Source organism: Mustela erminea, chromosome 17 (assembly GCF_009829155.1).
Source record: "Mustela erminea isolate mMusErm1 chromosome 17, mMusErm1.Pri, whole genome shotgun sequence".
Lineage (NCBI taxonomy): Eukaryota > Metazoa > Chordata > Mammalia > Carnivora > Mustelidae > Mustela > Mustela erminea.
Genome location: NC_045630.1, coordinates 3,255,574 through 3,270,997, shown reverse-complemented (window position 1 = coordinate 3,270,997; position 15,424 = coordinate 3,255,574). Strand labels below are relative to the sequence as shown.

The 15,424-nt window shown below is 44.1% G+C and overlaps 1 protein-coding gene and 1 long non-coding RNA gene across 19 annotated transcripts in view; one reads left to right on the top strand and one right to left on the bottom strand.

Annotated features, from left to right (window-relative positions):
- Nucleotides 1-8,809, bottom strand: part of PRRC2C (proline rich coiled-coil 2C) — a 95,885-nt gene extending 87,076 nt beyond the window's left edge. For 10 of the 18 annotated variants that reach the window (XM_032319016.1, XM_032319008.1, XM_032319006.1 and 7 more), the window contains exon 1: nt 8,574-8,809. The gene's annotated coding sequence lies outside the window, so the exon portion shown is untranslated. The remainder of the gene's footprint in view (nt 1-8,573) is intronic. The other 8 variants (XM_032319005.1, XM_032319013.1, XM_032319007.1 and 5 more) reach the window with 1 other exon arrangement.
- Nucleotides 8,810-10,351: 1,542 nt separating this feature from the next.
- On the top strand, nt 10,352-13,894 carry LOC116576602. Its single transcript, XR_004280220.1, has 3 exons — nt 10,352-11,862; nt 12,623-12,720; nt 13,043-13,894. It is a non-coding gene; the product is annotated as an uncharacterized LOC116576602 (long non-coding RNA).
- The last annotated feature ends 1,530 nt before the right edge of the window (nt 13,895-15,424 follow it).

The following is a 15,424-nucleotide window of genomic DNA, read 5'->3' as shown; positions in this document are numbered from 1 at the left end:
ACAAATAGCACTACAGCAAAAGCATTAAAAAATTGTCATTTTTAAAAACAAAGTGTAATATAAATAAATCTGTTGGAGTTCTAATCAGAATGGTAGAAGGGCTCAGGCTGTTCTTAGAAACTGAAACATGTGAATCAAGTTTCTGGGGCAGAATGCCTTAACAATCATAAAAGATGTGTACTTATCAAAACCTCTGTACCATAAATTACTGTTCTAGCAAAGTAACAAATCTGTGTGTCTACCATTTACTAGATGAGGTGACTGCAACATTACTCTTTCTGACAACTGACAGTATTTTTAAACTTTTCATATCACACCATTACTTGAAACGGATTTGGTTTAAATCCCAGCTCTGACATTTTGTAGCTAGGTGTTTTTATAGCATAATTGTGGCATACGCATATTATGACATAAGCATTTCCCTAGTCATTAAATATCATTCTCAATTTATATTTTCTCATCTGTGGGCTGTATCTTCTAGTCTATTATGAGGTTTAACTAACAAAGTATGTATAAAACTCTTAAAAAATAGTGTCTGGCACTTAAAAGCTTAACAAATGGTAATAAAGTTTTCAAAATTTAAACATTACAAATAAATACCAAAGCATAAAAGTTTCTTCCTTAAATCCTTTTTGCAAGGCAGGTATTTTGGATGTTACAGGAGGAAAACAGAAGTATTCTCTTTCAAGATCCTCAACTGACATCATGAACTATACTAAACCTTTCATATAACGAATCCGCTGCCTTTAAGGAATGGAATTTCAAGTTTAAATTTTTAAGTGTACAGAACTGTTAGCATCTCCCCCTGCAAAAACTGGCTCTGTTCCTCTATCATTAAAATGTCCGTTTTGAGGGGCACCTGGGTGGCTCAGTGGGTTAAAGCCTCTGCCTTCGGCTCAGGTCATGATCCTAGGGTCCTGGGATCGAGTCTCACATCGGGCTTTCTGCTTGGTGGAGAACCTGCTTCCCTCCCCCCTACCCTCTCTCTGCCTGCCTCTTTGCCTACTTGTGATCTCTGTCTATCAAATAAATAAATAAAATCTTTTTTTTTAAAAGTCTATTTTGAGACATGTAAGCTACCCATCCCTCTTTTTGCTACTTTCTACTTTCATTCTCTCCATGTTCCCAGGTTGTCATAAAAAACACTACAATAAAGCAATATTTATTATGTTATTACTTTAAGTAATCTCTATATCCAACATGTCCAACTCACAACTCCAAGATCAAAAGCTGCATGCTTTTCCCACTGAGCCAGCCAGGCACCCTATTCCTGACTTTTTAATCCTAACTCAATAGTTCTTTCTTCAGCAGGAGAGTACTTTTTCTGCCTCCAAAATGTGATGTATCTCATCTTTCTACATTCTGTATCCTAATTTTGATGTGAGTTACCTGAATCTACACATACTAAAACTCACAGAATTGTACACGGAAAGTTGCACTTTTTCTTTATCTAAATTTCAAAAACATACAGAAATATAACCAAACTCTACTTTTGTCAAAGCCTCCTTCAATAACACCTTTTTCCTGCCCCCCGCTTTTTAAGAAGATTTTATCTATTTATTTGACACAAAGAGAGAGAATCACAAGTAGGCATTGAGAGGGGGAAGCAGGTTCTCCACGGAGCACGGAGCCTGATGCAGGACTCAATCCCAGGACCCTGAGATCACGAACTGAGCTGAAGGCAGAAGCTCAACCCACTGAGCCACCCAGACACCCACCTTTTTCCTGCTTTTAAGATAAAATTTCTCCGTGTGCCTGGGTGGCTCAGTCATTAAGTGTCTGCCTTCAGCTCAGGTCCTGATCCTGGGGTCCTGGGATCGAGCCCCTCATTAGGACCCCTGGCTCAGCAAGAGACCTGCTTCTCCCTTTCCCACTCCCCCAGCTTGTGTTCCCTCTCTCGATGTCTCTCTCTCTGTGTCAAATAAAATAAAATCTTAAAAAAAAAAAACAAACATAAAATTTCTCTATCTGTTGTATTTTCCTGACCTTCAGATGTTAATTCTATACCTCTTAACGTTGTGCTTCTTTAGTTAAGATCTATATATGGTCTGTTTCCTAGTTACCATAAATACTGAATAAGCTACCATGTTCATCTTTAAAATACACTGGCAAGGGATGCTTAGGGGGCACAGCTGGTTGCAGCTCAGGTCATAATCTCGTCATGGCAGGGCGGCTGAGATGGAGCCCTCTGTTGGGGCTGTGGCTCTCAGCCCAGAGTCTACCTGAGATTCTCTCATTCTGCCCCTTCTGCTCGTGCGTACACGCTTGCTTGCTCTCTCTGAAATAAATGAATCTTTAAAATAAAATTCATTGGATCAAGTCAAAGCGTACCTGCCCAACTACTTAACCCATTTAGTAAAATGTACTAAGTTTTTAGTTCCTTGGTGACCATTTCTCCAGTCTCCCCATGTTTTCGGTTTTGTTCTTAATGTATCTCCGCAGTCTTTCGCAGCAGCCATTAGCCTCCACAGGGCCTTGTGCAGATACAGAAACATACCCTTCTGGGAGGACACAAGTAATCCACTGTGTGAGGTACTGGTGCACTGGGAAAAGGGGGGAAATGAAGGCACGAATCCCCCGGGAGGCCTAGCGAGCACAGGACTCTCTGCAAGCAGAGCTCGGAGTAGGCTTCGGTCCTCGCTGCCAACGTCAGCCGCACGCAGGTGTGCAGGACACAAACTGCACAAGCACACCCGGCAGTCCTATGCTTCCAGGTTACTCATCAGTAAAGGGGAAGGGTGATCAAGTATTAACTTCTCCAGTCGCCCATTCTCCAACCACAAACGGATCCATCTCTTACCTTATAAACTCAAGATTTATTTGTAGGGGATCTTCCAACACCAGAGAGAACCACCCCCCTTACCTTTAACTTTCTACTTTTCATAGTTCTCTTTTCTGTTTTAAATATGGTCACGGCTCATGTAATATTAAAGAATGTAAAATTCAAAACATACATGCAAACACATCTTTGCAAGAATCCTCTGAGACAGGGGAAATGCGTATTTTCCCTATTTCACACATGAATAAACAGGTTTCCCCGGCTATCAGAAAGCCAAGAGTTCCTCTGAAACCTTTTGTAAGCTGAAATGGATACAGCAAAGAAACAACTGGCATTAATTTATATGGAAAACTCTTTGTACTACTCCCGAAACCAAGAAATAACCTCTCTTAGGCTTTTCTGACACCTTACAACACATCTTGCTAACAAACTCACATAACGTCTCAGGAGTTACAAACTAGATGCCGAGTAAGGGGAAACAGCCTGGTAGCACCACTCTCGCTGCTCACGGGGCGCCCTGCCTCTACAGTGGCTGCTATTTTTGCTTTTGCCCTTTTCCGGAAAAACAAAAATCTTCTTCAGAACTTTCAATTAGCAAAAGCAGGTAATAATGTTGCCTTTCATAAAAGCAAAGTGGAGTAGTGTGAACCTTCAAAAATCAGGGAATAAATACCTGTATCTGAAATTTGAAGAAGCCATGTCACTTGCCCCCAAAGTTAACAGCAGGCACAAAGGACAAAACAAAAAAGGTCTAAACCTAGGTTTTTACACTCATAGTCCAAAGCTCATATTAAGTATTCAACTCCTCTAAAAATCAAGAAGTCTCAGTACTCCTCCCTGCCTAACCTTCCTCCCTCATTACTTGACCTAAATTCTTTTAGTGTCACCAAGAATCTCTCAGCCAAATCCAAAGGATACTTCTCTTAGATCCTTCCGACCTCTGCTACATTTGGCTGTAATAATCCTATTTTTTAGATTATTCTCTTCCATCCTGATTTCTGTAATGATTTCCTTCTTCACTTATTCATTGTTGCTCTCCTTCTCTTGCCACTGATTGTCTTAGACAGCCTGCTACATCTCTGTCTAAACAAGCACCTTCACTTTGCAGTTCATCATGGAAATGGCTGCCCTGAGTATGTAGTTAAGGCTTTAATTTACAGCTCATCTCCTGCAATGCTGCCACTGCCTGTGATGAGTCCATTCCACTCTAGCCTTTCATCACTTCTGGTCTTCATCAATTCCAAACGTTGCCTGATCTTATCCAGTAATCATTTCTTAGAGCATTTATGTCCTAAAGCATGAAATACAAAAGACTACTGATGATATATTAGATGATTTTAAGTGGTCCACAGAAGCATATTTAAAATCATGTTTATTTAGAGGGGCGCCTGGGTGGCTCAGTGGGTTAAAGCCTTTGCCTTCGGCTCTCATCATGATCTCAGGGTCCTGGGATTGAGCCCCGCATCAGGCTCTCTGCTCAGCGGGGAGCCTGCTTCCCACCACCCCCCGCCCCATCTCTCTGCCTACTTGTGATTTCTGTCAAATAAATATTCAAAAATATAAATAAATAAATAAATAAATAGTCACGACTCATCTGAAGTTTGGGCAATACTGGCCACTGGGAAGTCCATGCAGGGTGGAACTTAAGCACTACAGATAAGCTCTGGGTCAATGATTCGAATCCTATTTACTAGCTCAGTAAGTCTAGAAGAATTACTTAAACCTCTTTAAGTCCCAGTTTTCTAGTTGTATAACAGGGATAAAATAACCTACCACCTAGGCATATTATATAGATTGAAAAAGATAATCCACAAAATTATCTTAGCTCAGTGCCTGGCATGGAAAGTGCTCAACAAATATTAATAATTGCAATTCTTCTTTTTAATAATTGCAATTATCCATGTTCTCTCTTGGCCATCATGCCTTCACTTGAAATCTACTAGACACGTGACCTATACCAAAGACAATTTTCATATATGGATTTTCTGCCCCAAACTTTTATGTCTTTATTTGTATCTTCTGGTATAAATCCAAAGATCACGTGATAACCTTTTACCATTAACCTTTAAAACTGTGAGCATCTTAGCAGTGAGAACCACAAGCCACATTCCTTTGATTCACTAGGCCTTACAAAATTAAAAGAAGCCTTAATGTTTTTTTAAAAGAATCTAAAAATTAGAAAGGAAAATCTGCTGCAAATAAAACATATGTTTATGTGCAGAGTACATAAACAAAGTGTCTGCAAGCCCTTGATACTATTCTAATAGGATATGACAAGGTAATCTTTTGCTCTTTTTTTTTTTAAAAGATTTTATTTTTATTTATTTGACAGACAGAGATCACAAGTAGGCAGAGAAGCAGGCAGAGAGAGAGAGAGAGAGAGGAGGAAGCAGGCTCCCTGCTGAGCAGACAGCCCGATATGGGGCTTGATCCCAGGACGCTGGGATCATGACCTGAGCCAAAGGCAGAGGCTTTCACCCTCTGAGCCAGCCAGGCGCCCCTTCTTTTGCTCTTCTAAGGTATCTGTCAGTTGAATCTTAGTCGTGGGTCAATTCTTCTGTTTCCCACTCTCACACATTCAGTAATAAAACCTAGGTATATGCTAACCACTCGTTGTATATGGTAATGTGGACATGGTAACAATTTAGTAAAGGAAACAGACTAATACTGGAACACAGGTAAAAAGAAAATTCTTAGGTAATATGTGTGTAAATAATATCCAAGTGTTTTTTTATATTATACATGCTCCACAAATGCTGACTATATACCCCTCCTTTAATGCAGAGCACCTAGCAGCACCACACTGGGGTGAGAACATTACATCACATTAACAGTGATAACTTAATTGCTACCTTGTTTTCAGACTGTCAGTAAATGCTAACCATATAAAAGTTTTTGTCTGCCAACTAGACCACTGCTGAAATTCACTAATAGCCCTTGCTTCATCTCATCTGCCAGCAAACATGCACATACACAGGCCCTAAAACCTGACTGGCATTCTGTTAATCTACAGCAAAATAACTACAAATGTAACTGGCAAAAAGATCAGTTTGTATTTAGCCTTTCTGGGGATGGGGGAAAAATATACAACAGAATATGTACTGAAGTTACCCTCTGTAGAAAATTCCTTTACCCACAAAGATGTCCTGACTGATGCATCAAAGGCTTTATTATTGAGAAATCTAAAATGTTATGACTCAGAAAACCAACATTAATTCTCAAGCTTCTAAGCAACAGTTAACAGTTAACACTGACTAAGATAAGCTATCACCATGTTACCTTTTGGTAAATTGACAAATCTCACTTTACTGAAAGGGTATTAGTCATACACAACTCAGTGAGACACAACTCTTGGATCTCCTTCACTGTAAGAGTAGGGTTCTATACCAGTTTGTGTAACATTTTATCAATAATCAATCCTTGTCTTACACAAATATGGCATAAACAGCACCTGAAGCAAGTTACTCAACTGGTATACAAATTGAAGGAGTATCTGGATGGAGGGCAAGAGGGAAGGGAAAATAATATAATCTTCAAAGACATTTTACAACAAGGGTGATGGGGTGGCATAAGGGTAGTGGGGAGACAGGCTGGAATGAGTCAGACTTCTGTATTTTCAGATGTGCTCAACATACTGAACCCAGGGTTACTGACTGTAGAGCATGAAGAAATCTCCAAGAAACAAAATCTAGCGTGTAAGTGTTTTAAAAAAAGAAAAGAAAAGAAGGAAAGAAAAACTAATTCCCAAAGAATATACGTACTCCATTCTAAGAATATACAACTTACTCACTGCTCAGAGAGTACTTTCTTCTACCAATATTCTGCCAATTCACTATTACTATGTACTAAGCACAGTAATAAGCCCTTTACACACTTTATCTTTATTAATACTACAGCAAACCTTGGAGGGAAGTACTATTATTATCATCACCTCCATTTTACAGATGAGGAAATATTTTATCTATAACAGAGGCCAGATCTCAAAATTCAAAAATTGTATGCCATACTATAAAGAGTTTTAACCAACTGGCCTTTAAATAGAAAAAGGTAGGAAAACTAGCTTCTATCCTATCCCCAAAGTAGTTATAACTGTTTTCTTCATCTTGCAACACTTTCACCATTGTATGCAACAATGTTTCTATACTGAAATCAAACGAAAGAAAAAACTAGGTTAACAATGCTGCATCTTTAGTTACTACAGTTCCTACAATCGTAAGGAACAGGAAGGCAGTTTGCAGGCCCAGAGCACCCTCTGGATTTAGACAGCCCGGACTTGAATCTCTACAGCACCACCAATAACTCTTGAGTGACCTTGGTCAAATTAATATCGCAGATTTCATTTCCTCATCTGTAATAAGGCAGGATGATAGCAGCAGCCCAAGAAAAGATCATCTATGTTACAGGGCTTATTACTATGCTCCGTACACAGTAAAACGTCAACTAACGGTGGAGGAAAACAGCCACACACATTAGCTCACCAAACCAAATATAGAAGTAAAAAAAAAGCCTAGACTACCTCAAGTCCATTACAGATAAAAAGAAAATTACGATTTCACTACATGCGAAAGATAAAATCCACATTCAACCTATTCCTAATTATTTTAGGGGATCGGTGCATCCGAGGCGGGCCAGGGACGACGCTGCGGTACGTCTGTGACACACACCTAAAAATGGCTCCAGTCGGAGCAGCATCTTAATCACCAACAGAGGAAGTTCCATGTACTTTAAACCAACGCGGAGTCAGACCCGGTGGGCGCTGAAGTATCACCCCGCCGCTCTAAGAGCAGGCACGTAATCACGAATCGTGATTCTTCCGGGGCGCTCCCCAGGAAGACCTTACAGCCCGGCCGCCCACCGCACCATCAGTTCCAAGCACCCCAGCCGGGCAGGAGTGCGCGAGCCCGGGCTGAAGCTCGGCCCATGCAGAGATCCGGGTAGCTTTCAGAAGCCAGCAAACAGCAGGCATGCTGGAAACCTCAAAAAAATCTCAAACCAAGTCAAAACAAATATGCATCCCTTTCAAGGAACCAGGCGCACTACCCTCGGGCAAAAGGACCATGTATCAGGGTCCCATCGGCTCCCCCTGCCCTTTGCTTCAAGTCCCCACGGGGGCCTTCGCCCTAACCCCCGTCATCTTAACGCGGCCTCCGAGAGACGGGGCTGCAGATCGGGATCCCCTGCGCAGGTCAGGGGACGGCGAGGCCTAGGGTCCGCAGGAACGACCGAGCCCTCCTCTGGAGTTGGGCAGCACGTCCCCAGCGGAAGCAGGGCTGGCCCCGATGCCCCCCGGCCTCGAGCAGCCAGGTCTTTAACCACCCCCCGCGTCTCTCGCGCACAGGCGCCCTGCGAAGCCCACCCTGCCCGCGCGCGCAGCTAGCAGGCGCCGAGGCCGGCCACGAGCCCGGGGCTGTCCGGGGACGCACCCCACACGCGCGCGAGAAAGCCCGCGCGCCGCCCGCGGCCGACGGGACTCCCTTCCGCAGCCGCCACGCGCGGACCCCCCCGGCGCAGGCCCGCGGCGCGGCCGGGCGGAGCGACACCGGCGGGTCCGGGGCTCCGCGGCAGACCCCATGGGGCGGGTCCGACTCCGTTTCCCGCTCCGCGACCCGGAGGCCGGGACCTCCCGCGACCGACGGCAACGGGGGGCGCGGCCGGACCCACGGCCGCCTCCCAGCGGCTTCCCAGCTCCGGCCGCCGGGGTCGCGGCGCGCTCGCACGCCCCGGGCCGCCCCGCGCCGGCCCTCCCCGGTGGGGCCCGCTCGGATCCCGGGTCCTCCGCCCTCGCCTTCCTTACCGGCCAGGGCGAGCGCCAAGCGGAGTGTGTGCGCGCACGTCGAGTCTCCGCCGAGCTCCGATCGAGGGAAGGGGAAGGGGACGCTGGGGGTAGGGGCGGCCGGAAGGACCACCGCACCGGGGGAGCCGAAGCGGCGGATGGACAAACCGCCAAAGCACTTTCGCCGCTTCCCGAGAGGGAGAGAGCGAGCGAGAAAAAGAAGCAAGATGGCGGCTAGCCAGCCCCTGCGTGCTACGTCACGCCGCGGCGTACGTCGGGCCGATCTCCGCAGGCCCGCCCCCGGGCGCAGAGACGGCCGGATCACGTGCAGCCTCCGTGGCGGCCCGACCCCGGCGGAAGGCGACGGCGCCCCCTGCCGGAAGGAGGGAGTTCCTGCAGCCGAGACGGCCGCGGCGCGAGGGACGGGGGCCCCGGGAGCCTTGAAGAGACGCGACGGCCGCGTCCGAGTCTCGGGACCGTGCGCGCTCTTGGAGCCGCCGGGCGGGCGTGGGGGTTGGCTCCGCCGGCGGGACGGCCCTGTGCGCCCGCGCCGCGGTCGGCCTGATCTTGGACGTTGCCCTGGGACGGTCTCTTGCTGTTTTCCGGAAATGTGAAGACACTAGTCGGGATGCCCGAACCTGCCGTGGATGAGCGTGGACAGACGCATTGTCCCCGCACTGGACTCTCCGGACCCACCGCATTCAGATGTGTGCGCAACGATCAGGGAAGTGCGTGGGCCGTGATACGCTCGTGCCGTAGCCCTGCTGTGAAAACACCCGCGTATGTGCGTATTCGTACAAAAGACCCCAAAATATGCCCTGGGTGCTAATAACGGTAACGTTAACAGTAGTGTTCTTAGAGCAATCAGGTTTTTTAAATATTTTATGCATGCCTGTGATTTCCTGATTTTATAGTCAGAGATCACTCTTAAGGTGTAAAGAAGTTTGTGAGTCGTCAGGCTGTTAAGATACACAAACGATAAATGTGTGCATACTCTGTATATACTGAGTGTGTGTAACTAGATATGGTATTTGCTTATGTTTCAACAGGCATTACCTATTCCTTAGGTTTTATTTATTTATTTGACAGAGAGAGGGAGAGAGAGCACAAGCAGGGGGAGCATCACTCAGGTGACTCCACTGGGCGGGGGGCTCCACTGGGAGCTCCGTCCCAGGAGCCTGGGATCGTGATCTGAGCTGAAGGCATGGGCTTAACTGACTGAGCCACCTAGGCACCCATTTAGGTTTTAGAATAACCCAAGAACAGGTTCTGCTAATGAATTGCTCTGTATTAGGAGTAAGTTACTTAGTATCTTTTAGATTCAGTTTTCTCATGTGTAAAATGGAGATGATACCTCCTTAGGTCAACTGTGCTTCAATTAAAACATAGTAAAATGTTCAAAAAAAGTAATAAAATATTTAAAAATCTTTTAAAATGTTTTCTTTATTTCAGAGCGAGAGTGTGAGACGCAGAAAGAGAGCATGAGCAGGGAGAGGCAGAAGGAGGGGTAGAAGCAATCTCCCACTAAGCAGGGAGCCCACAGAGAGGCTTGATCTCAGAACTCTGGGATCATAGCTTGATCCAAAGGCAGATGCTTAACCCACTGAGCCACCCAGGCGCCGATAAAGTATTAAAAAAAAAAAATTATTCTGGGGCACCTGGGTGGCTCGGTGGGTTAAGTCTCTGCTTCAGCTCAGGTCATGATCTCAGGGTCCTGGGATCGAGCCCCACATCGGGCTTTTGGCTCACCAGGGAGCCTGCTCCCTCCTCTATCTCCGCCTGCCTCTCTGCGTACTTGTGATCTCTCTGTCAAATAAATAAATAAAATCTTTAAAAAAAGTATTCTTCCACAAAAAAATAATATTTACTTCTCAAATTTGTGTTATTTACTCACCAGATATGTACCAGGTGCCTACTGTACAGTCTAGGGACTGGGGATATAAAGGTATAGAACAATTAAGACGTTGGTCTTAAGGCAACAGTCTACTGATACAGATGCAATAGGTTTGGATATGTGCAATGAAGGAAACAAACAGGATATTAACATAAAGAATAACCAGGGAGAAGAGCAGGAGGAATTGACTTTAGAAAGTGTGGCCACTGAGTACCTTTCCGAGAAGGGGCCTTTTAAACCGGGACCTAAATGATAACAAGAAGCAGTAAGGCAAAGAGTGGGTGGAAATTGCTCTGGACCAAGTGAACTGAAACTGCAAATGCCCTGGTCTGGGAAAGAGCTTGGAATGTTCTAGGAACTAGGAGAGGAGTGCGTCTGGAACTTAGTCAAGAGAGAGTGACAGAGAAGGAGAGATGAGGGCTGGATTCTGTGGGGTCTTAGAAGCCAGGTTAGGGAGTGCAGAATGGCATCTAGGTGCAGTGAAAAGCTTTTAGAAGATTTTAAGATGAGGAACACAGGATCGGATATTTTATATTTTAAGATCACTGTGAGTGAAGAGTGTGAAAAATAGATTGTGGGGAGGCACGGAAGGAAACCAGCTGCCCCGCTAGGCAGTAAATGAAGTAATTACAGTGGTGAAGAATTAGAGTGGCCTGGACTAAAATGGAGGCATGGAGACGGAAAGAAGCAGACAGATTTGGCATATAATATTTGGAGCCAAAATATACTTGCTCGCGGGACATGATGGCTTTGAAATGTGTGGGAAGAAGAAAATCAATGACAACAGAGTTATGGCTTGAGCGACTGGGTGAATGACAGCAACACTTACAGAGATTATGGTGTTGGAAGAGGGAAGCAAAATCACATGGTTAGTGGAGCAATATCACGACGAAAAATTGGGAGAAATTAAGTTTGGGGCGTGTTAAATTTGAGATGTTCAGGTACTGTCTGACTATAGATCAAGTATGCCGTGGACATGCCTGTCGAGAGCTGAAGGGAGGTCAGAGCTGGAGAGAGAGATTTGAGGCTCAGCGATACGGGTTTCGGACTCGTACACACACATTTCACAGGCAAGTGTTTCAAACGGCCCAAGCAGAAGAGATCACTTGGGGAGAGAGCAGGAAAAGAGGACAGAAACGGGCAGCCCGAACACCCGCAATACCTGAAGGTAAGTGGAGGCGGAGAATGTAGCAGAACAAAGAAGCCAGAGACCTGGGGAGCCTGAAGGCGATGATGTCACAGAAGCTGAGAGAGGAGAGAATTACAAGATGGCATTTCCTGTATGTGAGACACTGCTGAGAGGTCAAGTCATATAAAGGAGCAGAAAGTGTCCAGTGTGTCTGGCAAACATGGAGGTTACCGGTATCTTTTACAAGAAGTTTTGGAGGAGTAACAAGGTCAGAAAGTCCTATGATGGTGAGCTGAAAAGAAAATAGATGTTGAGAAAGTGGGGATTATGGATAAAGTTATTTCCAGAACGTGAATTTTGCCAAGACAGAAACACAAGGTAGCTGGAAGGAATGTGGAGTGAAGAGAGACACTTTTAAATATTGGAGAGAGTAGATCATGTGTGTATGATGATGGGAATAATCCAGAAGGAGGTCGGTAACACGTATGTAGGAGACAGAGGGAACCCTAAGGAAGGGAGGTCCGTGAGAAGGTGGGAAGGGGTGGACGGACAATTTACCTTTGGAAGGGAAAGTAGGTGCAGCTATAGGGAATATTGATGATTCCGAAGGGAGGTCCCATCGATGACTTCTGTTTTCTCAGTGAAGTAGGGAGGGAGGAAATCTGCTGAGATGGCATGGCTTGTGGGAGTTTGAAGGGAAGATTCAAAAGTCAGAGAGTGAAAAATTAAGCCTACTGTGAGGAACAGAGTAGGACTGGCACGCTCCGCCCAGAGCGCTTTTAATGTTTGTGATGATGGATGTAAAATATGCCATTCGGTTTATTTATATGATTTCTCCAGCTGTGTACAGCATTTGGTACCGCTATGGACAAGAGAGAGTCTCCTGTGCAGGACTTTACCAGGCAAGAATAATGTAGGGAAGTGAGGGTATCCATAAGCAAAGGACTGTAATGATGATAATATTGAGTTTGAGCATACGGCGGCTATGTGGTAAACGGAAACTTGTGTCCACTTTGTGAATTATATATGGTATATTTTAAATTCAAGGATTCCTTGCCACCTCTCCTGGTCTGAGCTGTATTTCCCACCAATATCTTCAATGATTATCCCTGCAGCAATGTTAGAATAAATAAAATAACAAACAGGTAAGTTCACAAGCACATACACATTAAGGGTAAGTTCACTGCCCCTCCCCCAATTGATATCAATAGTCTTTTGAAATGGAGAAGCTTGGCTCATATAGGGTCATTGCCAGGCAAAGGCCTGCTGACTATCCCCAAGAGGACAAGAAGGCTCACCTTGGTTAATTCTTCCCCAACCCTCCAGGATCTGGCCTAGAATGTTTGAGTCTCTAAAGTACCTTTCTTTAGCAACATAAAACAGCTCCAGCAATCAGATGAATTTCTATTAGCCAAGGTCATGAGAATGATATATACATAACCAGAATATTAACTTATTAATTTTCAGTTTAAATACCTGAAGACTCAAGACTGCAAAGCCAGTGTATTTTCGACACAGACAAACCTACTGAAGGCTGTTTGATGAGCCCAGATTCAGAACAAGTGGAGTTATGCTCGGGCTTGTTCTTGATTCATCTATCTCCATGACAGGATGATTTTGTCCCAAAGATGGAAGGACTCAGTTTCCAATGGTTGCAACTTTCTACACTGATCTCCGATACAGTAGGGACATCCTGCCATGCTATTGATTGAGCTGCTTCTCTCCTTGACAGCGCTGGGATGGGCACTGAGGGGCTCCTGTCTGCGCCTTTCCCCGTTTCCATGGCAACCCAAACCTCTTAGCAAACTTGTTTCAATAACAATGAAGTTACAGTCTGGTCAGGCCAGATTGTGTTTTAAAGGTGACTTTGCTTGCTTCTGGTCTTATCCATTGTGGGTAATGTTAAAGTTTAGGTCTCAGAGAGCAGTTTTATTTCCCTTATTTCCAGGATCTCGGGGAAAATTGGACTGAAATCTCAGGGATTGGTCCAATGTCTGGAGCCAAATAATATTCTTTTAAAATTTATTTTGTTTTGTATTATTCGAACCTTTTCTAACACCTCTTCCACATAGGTAAATTTGCCATAATGGAAATGTTCTCATGACACAGGGAATGAAAGTTTGTCCTTCAACTTCCAGTTCTGCTTCTTTAAAAATTAATTTTAGGGTTACATTATCAAATTGCCAGTTGGTGATATGCAGTCAGGCAAACTGTTTCTTACTGAAAAAGACTGATTCTCCAAACCATATGACATATGACCTTTTTTCTTTGTTATTGCTCAGTCTTATTGTTTGTGTGGGGTGTGTGTGTGTGTGTGTGTGTGTGTGTGTGTGTGGAGAGTGCACATGCTGATGAGTGGGGGAGGGGGGCGAGGAGAGAGGGAGAGAGAGAATCTTATTTAAGCTTGCTCCACACTGAGCACAAAGTCTGACATGGGACTCCGTCTTATAACCTGAGCCAAAATCAAGAGTCAGATGCGGGACTGACTGGGCCACCCAGGTGTCCCTTGGTAATGGTTTTACTAAGTTCCTCCCCTTCTCATTGGGATTGATTCTATAAACCTAGAGGCACTGAAGATTTATGAGATATTATGTAAAAGATAAAGGAATGAATGACCATATCATGCTTTATTCGTATTAGTGTTTGTTAAAGTTCATGTGCACAGGACAACTGTGGTCTCTCTTCACCACTAGTCCAGCAAATCATATTTAGTAAAAGTGTGAAACATTATAAGCCTGATGAAAATCATAATACCCAGAAACTGTATGAAAATGCAATCTAATTTTCTTAACTTCAACAGATATTGAGCTTTGTTAATAAAGAAAAATATTGCCAGTGCCTCAAAATATTACCTTTTGTCAAGTTGTAAGAGGTTTCTAAGTTATACTAAATGTAATATATGTCATATATAAAATATTACATTATCTAAAGTGGAATAAATATCTTTGTTCTTATCAATCTATTATGAATTAGCTCAGCAAACCCTTCTTATAATGGAATAAAAGGTACAATGTGGTTAAAAGTGTTATTCATTTATCACAAATCCTATGTTAATGAAATTTGAATGAACTGGGATTTCCTGTCCACCCAAAATTTCCCCAGATTTTTCTTAGCTAAGAGAAGTAACTAAATTCTTGGAGCAGTGGACCCAAGTCAAGAAGGTATAGTGTTGTTAATGACAAGAAGGTATAGTGTTGTTAATGAACAGAGAGCAATATTGGGGAGCATGGGAAAAGAGGGAGAGAAGAGACCAAGACAGGAGAAAATGGTAGAACGCAGACTTGCCAGGGCCACAACTTTGCCTTAGGCTGGAATTTCACCCTAGTCGGGAAGTAAGTAATGATAAAGGGCAAAAATCTAGAGACCAAAGGTAAAGAGGGTGGGTCTAGGGAATCAGAGCAGAAAAGGTTAAAAAGGAAACTAGCCAGGGGGTAACTGAAGGTGCTCAATAGGGGTTGTCTTAACTCATTAGCCCAGAAAATAGAAACTTGACATATTACTGATGGACAACCAGTGCTCAATAATTACCTCTAAAATTGTGACATGGGCGGCTGCCTGTAGCATTTCTCAAAGTATAAGGCACTTTTTTTCCTCACCTGACCAACTGTATATATAACATATAAATGATACCACCCAATTTCACTTTTTATTTCTTCTTTTATTGCTCCACAGTAATTAAGGGAAGTCAGGGTGACAGTACATTTCTTTGCTAGCACCGGGACTAGGCATTTGTTTTATTTTGAACTGAAATATAGTCACATACCATGTGATAGTAGTTTCAGGTGTACAACATGGTGATTAGGTGTTTATATCCACTACAAAATGCTCACCTTGATAAGTGTAGTTACC